Here is a 12136-nt window from a genome sequence, read left to right as displayed (position 1 = left end):
TGTTGTAAAAGGGGGGATATCAGCAGCAATGTCACTTCATTTGTCTTTTTCTTTTTTCTTTCCCCAGCCATCTATTACTGTCTCTCTGAGTCAGATCGGTAGTAGATGCCTGCTTGAAAAAGCAAGCTTTGAACAGAATCTGTATTAAAAGGAGGTATTAAAATGTAAAACATTTCTCATTCATGTAAACAGACTTATGTATTAATCACAGAAATACTGGCATAATCAGACATTTTAAAGTACAAATGGAAATTTTCTATCAGCTAGCTTCAGATTTATTAGAAGAGATACTAGTTGCACTCCAGCAGTGCCTCCAGCTAAGGGGAGTGAGTCCCAAAGCAATGTGTGTGATTATGACTATATTTTCATATAGTATGTCTACAGGGATTAAAAATTGTTTTGAAAGTGGAGACTGACTTCAGAGTCATCTAATTCATCACTAAGATACAGTCTTCTTATGCCAGTTAGTTGCTTTTGCCAACTGCAGTTGAAGAAATATTTTAGTTGGAATATTAGAGCTTGCCAATAGTTCATACACTTTCCCTACACTTGAGTTTAATAGCTACTTAGTCTAAGTAGTACCATTATGATAGTAAGTTAACTGTGCCAAAATCTGGAAATATTGACATTAAAGCTATTTCAAAAACACCGATTCTTCCCCTTAAGAAAGTTCACCCTTTCTTTATGTCCTCTTTGAGACTCTAAATACTGGTCAGAGTTTGGAATAAGTTATACATCCTACGTCTTTATAACAGAGACCTGCTTTAGAGCAAATCACACATCAAGAACTGTTTTCTTTTTCTATTGATTTCTATTCTGTATTACAAAAACACTTACACAAGGCTGATCTTTATACAACACTAATTTCATTACTTTTCCCCAATGCATGTTCCCTGCAAGCAGGTTTTAATTCTTTATTCTTTCTGTTAAAATTGCTTCTTAAATTTTGATCTGTGATGCAATCTCCATAGAAGTAATATATATTGATGTGTAATTGAAATGAAATATTTCTTTATTATATGACAAACTGCCAAACACTGTTACCAAGAATACCCTGTTATTTTGATATAACTCATATTTACCTATATCACAGGAACATTCATAGTTAGGTTAGATTGTAGTTTATGAAGATGAACTCACAGAGCAGTTGAAAGAATTCCCAAAAGCTTTATTTAAGCATTCTCTCTTTTTTACTAGAAGCTATGTTTCTGGGGAGTAGAAAGTATTTTTCAGGGTGAAGGACTTGGCAGTAGGCCTAATTCTTTAATATCAACAGCATATCAAAACCTTCAACATCCACAACAGCTTAAATTATTGGCTTTCTTTTTTGTCATGCTTTTTTTTTTTTTTCTAGAGCATACATACTGCATAACATTGTGTTAAGTGAAAGCGTAATCACACATTACAAAAAAAAATGTTTCTAGAAACCTTCATATCATTTATTAAAATGACCGTAATTCTTTAAGACATAGCTACAGAATAAAAGGAAAATTTCAGTTACATCTATGGCTGAAAAGAAAATATGCTATCAAGAACAGGTACAATAGCAGATGATAGGTAAATGAAAAAGTAGAGTAGGTCAGCATTTGACCTATGGTCTGTAAAGTGCTGGAATCAGCTGAGGAAAAGGAAGGCAGAAAGGAAGGAGGGAAGGAAGAAAGGAAAGGAAGGGAAGAGGGAAGAAAGGAAGGGAAGAAAGGAATGGAGAAAACTGTATCATCTTGAAGTCAGGGATGGCAATCTAACAGATTCTGACAATCTCCCTCTGCCTTTTTTTTTTTTTTCTTTTTCTCTTTTTAAGTACTAATACCATCCACATTTTTTTCTGATGAATTATCTGAGCCCAAGGTGCTCTAATTACATCCTTAAACCAGGTGATGGAAGAACACTGATTTTATAAACTATTTCACAAACAACGTGTTTAATATTTACTATCATAAATATTTTTTATTATATAACTTTATAACTATTTCAGCAAAATTCAATGTGAAGTAGCCAGAGGAACCAGACCGAGCAATAAAACAGAATCTAGCAAACAGAATGATAAGGATACATAGATGTGCATACAGACAAATGTAATTCACTTTGCTTACAGTGGAATTTGTCTGCGGATAAGAGGACTAATTTACTATTTAATGTTTTCCAAATAGTCTATGAATTAGTACTTTGTTTTAAAAATGCTGTCTTGAGAAAAGATTACTGTGCTTCTTAATAACCCAGAATGACTCACAAGGCTTCATGGTTGACACCAATTGCATTTTAAAGGTCTTCATTTGCAGAATTCTAATAAAAAACATTTTAGATGCCTCTAAATATTGAAATGGTTTTGAAATCATTAAAATTTCCCTAAATATCACATACATTCTTCAAATAGGAGTTAATGCAGGAATAAAAAGCAAATAAAATAAGCAAGCTAACCATAAATATACATAAAATGAGTAAATTTCATTTATACAAACTGTGAATGCCATTTTCTAACAGTAGACCGTACAGTGATAACTGACAGATAAATGTGATGCTCTTTAAAGATGCGGTAACAATTTCTGAAACCAAGATCAAGATTTCTGTTATGAGAGAAATCATGGAAAAGAAAATGATCTAGCTATTTCTAACATCTGAGCTTCAGGTCAGAAAAAAAGCAGAACTGCCACTTCAAAGGATAAGATTTTTTTCTTACTGTTCTAAAACTGCTGTAATTACTAGCATTACGCACACGGGATCTATAGGACCTTTGCAATTAAAGAAACTGTCTAATATGTGGCAAGTCCCTGCTGTTTATGCAGTCAACAATGAATCTTCCAGCATTTTTTTCATTAGCTGATGTTTTCGTACTTGAGTTACAAATGAAAATGTGGCCATAGAAAACATCACATTTTTAACAGTCACGGTCTAAAATTTGAAAGCACGTCTGTGATATTTATTTCAGAGATGCAATTCAATGCAGTCTTAGGACAGCACAAACTGAGTTTTTTCACCTTCATGGTTATAATTTTTTTATTAATATTTTTAACAAGCTTGTTTTCTTCAGGTTGAAGTCTATACCAGAAGATTTAGTCAACACTAACATTCTTCAGACTTATTTTGAAAATATATTTATTGTTGCAGTCTTATTTTACTTATATGGTAAATAAATAAAAGAAGGAAAAAGTGGTCATTCATAGAATCAAATGAAATACATAAATGTCCTTTAACAGACGGGGCATTTATCTTTCTTCTATTCTGTTCATTTTATTGAGGAGTCTATTTTTCTGAGTGGAACATGGGAAAATAGAATATGGAACAAACCTGGAGTGACCTCATTTAAAAATAAGGCATCTCAGTTTATCTGAAATAATGAAAAATGAAAAGCACATATCGTACTTTAACTTGCAGCATGTTCAAAGATGTTTCTGTGATAAATTCAGAAGGTGTCTGCTGCTAAATAATGCAGCAGAAGGATTTGCATTGTTTCCCCTACATTGGCTGGTGAATGCTCCCCTACAACGAAGTTTTCCAACTGCTTATGCTCCCAGTTTAGCTCTCAAAATACCAAGAATTTCAGCAAGTTCTTACTGGAAGCTGTTTGCCAGTGAGGCTTTATATACTGGTTTGATTATAATGCACAAAACTTGAAAGATTATAAGCTAAATTTGAAACTATCCTTTTCAGATGTCACATTTCATAACCCATTGTCTTTTTGCACCTTTAGCTGTAGTTCAACTTCATGTTTTTCTTGAATTTGTGAGTGTAAATAATTGCCTACTTATCAAACATTAGGTTGTACTTCCTACAGCAGTTGATAGCTCTACTAGTCCTACTTAAAGGGACCTCTAAGAGCAATAGGATATTACACTGGAGCAGAATATCAATTACCAGGAGAATTTTTGAAAGGAAGCTACATTTATACACACTAAATTGACAAAGTTCTCCAGAAAATTGGTGCAGATTATATGCCATACCAGTCAAGATATTAAGATATTTTTATAAGAATATTGAAACTTATTGAGCAATAGCCTTTGGATTTTACTTAGAGTGATATAATGTTAAAGAGTTGCCTGTGTTCAATAGACATTTTAAAAATGCCTGAAATAACCTCTGTATAAGTCACAGAAAGAACCCATCTTTTAAAGCTGTAAACAAGTCAGGTCAGACAACTGAAAGCTGATGAAGCCCAAAAGTCCTCTCCGTATAAACAAGAATGTTATACTAATTTTTCATAAAAGTGACTGGCTTTGGCATGTTACAAGATACATTTTTGACCACTTGGTAGTACAAACATAGAAAGGTCTATGGAAAAGAGTGGTGTGAAAAGAAGAAAAAATGCTAATAAGACACTGTTTTACATAGTAAGGAGGAATTAAAAAAAAAAAGTAATTTAAGCAATAAATAGCTAACTAATAGTCTATTTTTATGGATCTATGGAAATCTTTACCCAATAGCAGAGGTAGTCCTTCTGACCACCCATAATATTTATTTGTTGAATCACGTGTGGGTGATGCCAGATTCTGTAGTTATATCAATTCTCTTCGCAAAGATGTATTAATGAAATTCTGGACATATAAAGAAAAATAAACTGGAAACAGAATAAACATAATTATTCTAGACAATATATATTTTTCCCCAATATATATTCTCCAATATATATTTCTCCAATATATATTTTTCTCCAATATATCCAATTATTCTGGACATATAAAGAAAAATAAACTGGAAACAGAATAAACATAATTATTCCCATTTTTATGAAAATACACCTTGAGAAGAGTGTTTTATTACAGAAACATTTATAAAATTGCTTGTTTTCTTCTTGAAGTGCTAATGCACACCATTTACCTTTTCAAGCCAGTAGAGATCTAATGAAAAACAGGCGTAAGTATTTTAATAGTCTATAATTTTACTTGTTTTTTTTCCAGTATATGCAAAGCTTATTTGATAAATATTATTCAATTACACAAGAAAACTAGTAGGCTAGCTGTCTGCCAGACATATTTCTGCATTTTTCTGGTTTATTTAATTTGCTTTATTTGATTATTTAGGGAAAAAGTAGCCTGTAAATTTTCAGTAATAATTGAACTGCTGCGAAGGAAGGAAGGAAGGAAGGAAGGAAGGAAGGAAGGAAGGAAGGAAGGAAGGAAGGAAGGAAGGAAGGAAGGAAGGAAGGAAGGAAGGAAGGAAGGAGGGAAGGAAGGAAGGAAGGAAGGAAGGAAGGAAGGAAGGAAGGAAGGAAGGAAGGAAGGAAGGAAGGAAGGAAGGAGGGAAGGAGAGAGGATAACACACAGGGAAGTACCTAACCATTGAACTAACCTGAAAAAAAGTACCCTTTTGTTTTACCTCAACATTTGTAGACTTGAAGTATTACAATTCAGGTGAAGAATGAATATATTTTTATATTTTATATAAAAGGAAAAAAAGTACAATCTTGCTATGGAGACTGCTTTATGAAACCAGGCATTTGAGGCTGACATTCTGAAGAACAAACACATACTTTTATGAAACATTTAAATAATTTTTTTAAAGCTTCTAGGTAATTATTAGGCAAGTTTGTTTGTTTGTTTGTTTATTTATTTATGTAGAAGCACTAACATTATCTACCTTTATTTATCTAAGGCTCCTAGGACAGGATTTTAGCTGCTCACATTGTCAGAAGGAGAGAGACTAACTTAAGTATTCAGAATCACTTCTTTGAGACCCAGCTGATTCCTAATTTAGGTACTTACAAACCTGAAGATAGACAGTATGAAAATCACTTCCTGAAAAAAAATGAAATATTGTGGTTCTGAATACTGGCATCAAGATATGTGCAGTGATCTTTTCTTGAACCTATAAAGATCTTGAAATAGTAGTTCCAAAAGAGTTAGGAATCATTTTTATTTTCCTTCTATTTCCAAATGAATACATTATCATAAACTAGGATGGCAATCATTTTACTCTGATTTGCAACATGCAAAAGAAATGATACAATAGGAGTGACTGGGAAAGTACTAAATTGATCGTTTTTGCCTGTTACATGCCTAAGCAAGGTAAATTGAAAATGAGACTGCTGGCTCAAACTCTGCAAAAACATGAATCCCAAAACCTTCTGATGCCATTCTTACACTGTTAGCAACGAGATGAAAGTTGATAAAACATGCCCATAGAACAGTATTTGTAAACTTTACGATTCAGCTGATTGTTCAACCAGGTAATTAGTGTTTTTCTCTATTTGACATGTACAACAAAAATTTATTTCCTCCATGTAAAAAACAAAAACCCCAAGTAACTCCTAGGAAACACAGAATGAAGAGAGAAAGCAGAAACATGGTAACATATTTCAGCCACTCCAGCCAGTAAGTCAGCTTCATCAGGGGCCCAAACTCATATGTCTCTATGCTAACACACATAGCATGGGGAATAAACAAGAGGAGTTAGAGATGTATGTAAGCCTGCAGAGCTATGACCTCACTGATGTTACGGAGAAATGGTGGGATGGTCCCCGTGATTGGAGTATTGGAATGGAAGGATATAGGCTCTTTAGGGAGGGTAGAGACGGGAGACATCATAGTGGGAGTGTGCTACAGGCCACCTGATCAAGAGGACCAAGCAGATGAGGCCCTCATAGAATAGACAGATAGAAGCATCCTCACATTCACAATCCCTGGTCCTCAACCATCCCAATATCTGTTGGAGGGACAACAGAGCAGGGCATAGGCAATCCAGGAGGTTCCTGGACTGCCTTGATGATAACTTCCTTCTCCAATAGATAGAGGAGCCAACAAGGAGAGGTACTGTACTGGACTTCGTCTCACTGACAAAGAGCTGCTGGTGAATGTGCCAGCTCAAGGGCAGCCTCGGCTGCAGTGACCATGAAATGTTGAAGTTTAGGATCCTGAGAGCACTGAGCAGGAAGCACAGTAAGCTCACTACCCTGGGCTTAGGGACAGCAGACTTTGGCCTCTTCAGGGATCTGCTTGGCATAGTACCACGGGACAAAGCCCTGGAGGGAAGAGGGGCCCAAGAAAGCTGGTTGATATTCAAGGATTATCTCCTCCAAGCTCAGGAGCAATACATCCCAACAAAGAGGAAGTCAGGCAAAAACACCAGGATGCCTGCATGGATGAACAAGAGCTACTGGCCAAACTCAAACAGAAAATGGAGGCCTACAGAGAGTAGAAGCAAGGACAGATAGCTTGGGAGGGATACAGAGACATTGTCTGAGCAGCCAGGGATTAGGTTAGGAAGGCTAAAACCCTGTTAGAATTAAATTTGGCCAGGAATATCAAGGGCACCAAGAAATTGTGGGCCCTCTCCAGAAGGAAAGAGGAGACCTGGTTTCCTAGGATATGAAGGCTGAGGTACTCAATGACTTTTTTGCCTCAGTCTTCACCAGCAAGCACTCCGGCCACGTACACCAAGCCCCAGAATGCAAAGGCAGGAACTGGGAGAATGAAGAACCACCCACTGTAGGAGAAGAACAGGTTTGAGACCAACTAAGGAATCTAAAGGTGCACAAGTCCATGGGACCTGATGAGATAACTCCATGGGAACTGGCAGATGTAGCTGCAAAGCCACTATCCATCACATTTGAGATGTTGTGGCAGTCTGGTGAAGTTCCCACTGAGTGGAAGAGTTTTGGGAAACATAACCCCCTTTTTTGAAAAGGGAAAGAAGGAAGACCCAGGGAACTACAGGCCAGTCAGTCTCACCTCTGTGCCTGGCATGATCATGGAGCAGATCCTCCTGGAAACTATGCTAAGGCACATGGAAAATAAGGAGGTGATTGGTGACAGCCAACATGGCTTCACTAAGAGCAGACAGTGCCTGACAAATCTGGTGGCCTTCTACCATGGCGTTACAGCATTGCTGGATAGGGGAAGAGCAACTGACATCATCTATCTGGACTTGTGCAAAGCATTTTACACTGTCACTCACAATATCCTTGCCTTTAAAATTAGAGAGATGGGTTTGATGGATGAACCACTCCATAGGTATGGAATTGGCTGGATGGTCACACTCAAAAGAGTTGTGGTCAAGGGCTCAATGTCCAGGTGGAGATCAGCAAGTGGTGTTCCTCAGGGGTTAGTATTGGGACTGGTGCTGTTTAACATCTTTGTCAATGACATGGACAGTGAAATTGAGTGCACCCTCAGCAAGTTGCAGATGTAACCAAGCTCTGTGGTGCAATTGACACGCCGGAGGGAAGGGCATGCCATCCAGAGGGACCTGGATAGGCCTGAAAGGTAGGCCTGTGCAAACCTCATGAGGTTCAACTAGGCCGAGTGCAAGGTCCTGCAGGAGGACTGGGGCAATCCCTAGCATGAACACAGGCTGGGTGGGAAATGGATTGAGATCAGCCCTGAGAAGGACCTGATGGTGTTGCTTGATGAGAAGCTCAACATGAGCCAGCAACGTGTGCTTGCAGCCCAGAAAGCCAACTGTGTCCTGGGCTGCACCAAAAGCAGCATGGCCAGCAGGTCAAGGGAGAGGATTCTCCCTCTCTGCTCTTGTGAGACCCCGCCTGGAGCCCTGCATTTAGCTCTGGGGCCCACAGCACAAGGACATGGAAGTATTAGAATGAGTCCAGAGGAGGCCACAGAGAGGATCAAAGGGCTGGAGCACCTCTCCTATGAAGACAGGCTGAGGGAGCTGGGGTTGTTCAGCCTGGAGAAGAGATGGTTCCAGGGAGATCTCTAGGCCTTCCAGTACATAAAGGGGCCTACAGAAAAGCAGGAAAAGGACTCTTTGTCAGGGAGTGTAGCTATAGGAGAAGGTGTAATAGCTTTAAACTAAAAGAGGGTAGGTTTAGAATAGGTATTAGCCCAGAGAAGCTGTGGATGCCCCATCCCTAAGTATTTCAGACCAGGCTGGATGGGGCTTTGGCAGCCTAATCTAGTTAAAGATGTTCTTGACCATGGTAGTAGGGTTGGGCTAAAAGATATTTAAAGTTTGCTTTCAACCCAAACCATTCTATGATTCTGTGATCATCACTGCATTTTGAACACTGGACTCTGTTCCCTACGTTCCAGGACACTGCACCGATTACAGATTACATTAGTGGGCGATAAGTTAATGTGCATAACATTAGTAAGTGCAGTGCCTCCTTTCTGTGGAATACCAATGCCATTCTCTATGAAGTTGCAGTCTTCTCTGGCTGCTCACCTTCATTGTCCACAGGTGTGTAAGCTGTCTGGCTAATTCTTCATAAAACGCTTGGTGTAAATTTCCAATGATTATTACAACAGGCTATGACAAGCAGGGACTACTGATTCACATTCTATCCAATTTCCATTTACATTAGACATAAGGTCTTCTGTGAACAGAGGACTTCAGGCCCAGAAAGATGGGAAACAAAACCTGAAATTTCAGTGATTGCTGCTTTATAAAAATAAATCTTTTAATGTCAGCTTCATGCTAAGATTCTTAAAATTCTGAAGTCTTTCTACATCCAGCTTCAAATATTTAAGACATTTCCCAAATCTGATCCTATAGTTTCGCCTTAGGATTGCTGATAGCCAAGCAGATAGATTTTTTTTTTAATAGAATTGGTTTGTCTTACAGAATCTTAAGCATGACAAGTGACTCCCTTGTTTTCCAAACTACGCTTAGCAGAATTTCCTTTATAGGCCATTTACTTATTTCTTATATGTAGAATTAATTGTGAGTAATTCTCCTCACTCAGTAAAGAGAGAGGAGTTGAGAAAAGGCGGCCTAAGTAAAAAGGCTTCCTTCCACCCAACTACTGCAAACACAAAATATTGAATCAAAATCATTACAAAATGTAACAATTACTTGCTATTAATTCTTGACTTCGTTTAATACAAATCTATGAGAATACGTTGATAACTTTAGAATACCTTGATAGTTAAATAATGCATTTTCCACTGTATATTGTTGTAGTTACATTTAAACTATATAAGTACTTTCACAAAGACAGTTCTAGTTTTTGAAATTGTGTATCTCTGAAAATCTGCTGTAAAGTCTGTTCCTGAAGGACTGCACTCCATGGCATGGTCCTATATTGGAGCAGTTCTTGAAGACCTGCAGCATGTGGGAAGCACCCATGCAGGATCAGTTCTGGAAGGATGTCATCCTGTGGGAGGGACCCCCATGCTGGAGCAGGGGAAGAGAGTGAGGGTGAAGCCGTGGCACAAATGAAGCATGTGGACTGATTGCAACCCTGATTTACCCTTCCCCCGTGCCACGTGGGGAGAGGAGCTAGAAGAGGGTTGCTGGGGGGAAGGTGTTTTTAGTTTGCTTTTAGTTCTCTCTGCTCATGTCTGTTATCAATAAGAAATATACTACATTAATCTCTCTTATGCTGAGTCTGTTTTGCCTGTGCCAGTAATTGCTGAGTGATGTCCCTGTCCTGATCTCAACCCACAGGCCTTTTTTCATTGCCTTTTCTCCCTCTGTTCTTTTGAGGAGGGGGACTGAAGGAACAGCAGTGTGGTGCTTGGCTGCCTACAGGTGTGAAATAACAACACCCTCATATATACAAAATAATGTATTCAAAAATCTGGACTAATAGACTTTCTTCTGATGTCCAAACTCACAAGTTTGTGTGATAAATTCCAGAAGTGGTTTACCTTCCCCTACAAAGCAGTATTTCTTCTGTTCTAACTACTTGAAAAATTTCAGCAAGGAGCCTCTAAAGAAGAGGTCATAGAGGGTTTGGCAAAGAGACCGACCTTTAAAAAATGATATTGAACTGTATCACCTATTAAAGCCTGACATCTACTGAGGCTTAAAGGTCAAAGAAGTCATGCCATCTAATAAATAAGATATAAGAATTGCAAGAGTAATGGTCCTTCGTATCTTCCACTTTTTTAATGTCCATTGCCTAGTAAGAGAAAATCTAGCAGTCTTATATGCAGAGATTTTATGGGACTTAAACCATTTAATTACTTTTATAAATGTTTGAGGTCATTACAGCTAATGAAAAGTTTAATTTTATTGATTTCCTCTCTATAGAAAAGAAGTCAGCTCTTAGATCACATTCAGTGCTTTTCTAAACTTCTCTTGGAGAATTTAAAAGAAGACAAAAAAAACTGATGGGGATAATTTTCTGAGCAATCTAGAAGGAATATCTTAATTTGAGAAGCCACTTATCTCTTCTTTTCTTCTTATTCAAGAACCTCGGGTATTTACAGAACTGTCACTTCTATAATCTATCTGATCAAAATAATCATAAGAAAAGTTAGCAAAGTGGAGTGAAAACTAAGAGTTTAGAGAAATAGGGGCTTTATGAAAAGACGAGCACAATGCATCAACCTACTAAATATATGATCTTACACAGAATGAGCCCTTACATTCAGAAGATAAAAGGAACCTACAACATTTTTCATAATATGTATAATATCAGCACTTTTCTATGACCTGCAGGTCACAAGGAAGCTTTCCTTTACTTTCTTGCAAATTCAATAGGAAAATGTATGAAATGTACTGACATAAATCCATTACTGACGTTAACTTTATAAAAACTCGTGGGGTTTCCCTAAAATCTGAAGTTTAACCAAACTTTGCAAATGCACCTGACCCAAAGCAGTGCACAAGTACTTTCTGTATAATATATACATGGATTATGAGGCTTTTGTCCCCATGGGAGGCCTTTAATCCCCCAGGTGCAATAAACTCTCAAGGTTCCCTGATTACCAGTCTGGGCTTCTTCTCCCTCAATTTTCTCTTTGATGAAAGAAGAGCCATGGAAGATCTAAGACTAGACTGAAATTTCTTATCTCTTTGACACTACAGAACAGAAATGAGTAGACTCCATTAAACTCTTTCTGTTTTGATACTAAAGAGTTGACATCTAATACTCAAGCTAGAGGCCTAGAAGGCCTAGAAGGCCTTTTCACTTCTGTTTCCTGGGATGATAAAAAGAAATCAAACTGTATAAATCTGTGATAATCTGTAAGCTAAAGAACAGAGAGTATGATTTTTCCTGGACTGGATAACAGAAAATGGACCATCATGGTCTGACTGCCTTCACTGCTAATAGAAAAAAATAGACCCCCGTTAATGTGTAACCCTCGGAACAATGACTAAGTACTAGCTAAAAAGTTCAAGTGAAATTCAAAAGAAAGTAAGAAGACATATTTACTCTCATAAGAACATATAAAAGGAATTCAGTACTGATCTTACTGCAAGTATTACTGAACTTAATGCAAGTATTATATTATAT

The sequence above is a fragment of the Anser cygnoides genome, chromosome 5 (genome assembly GCF_040182565.1).
Source record: "Anser cygnoides isolate HZ-2024a breed goose chromosome 5, Taihu_goose_T2T_genome, whole genome shotgun sequence".
NCBI classification, from domain to species: domain Eukaryota; kingdom Metazoa; phylum Chordata; class Aves; order Anseriformes; family Anatidae; genus Anser; species Anser cygnoides.
Note: the sequence above shows the minus strand (reverse complement) of the source record.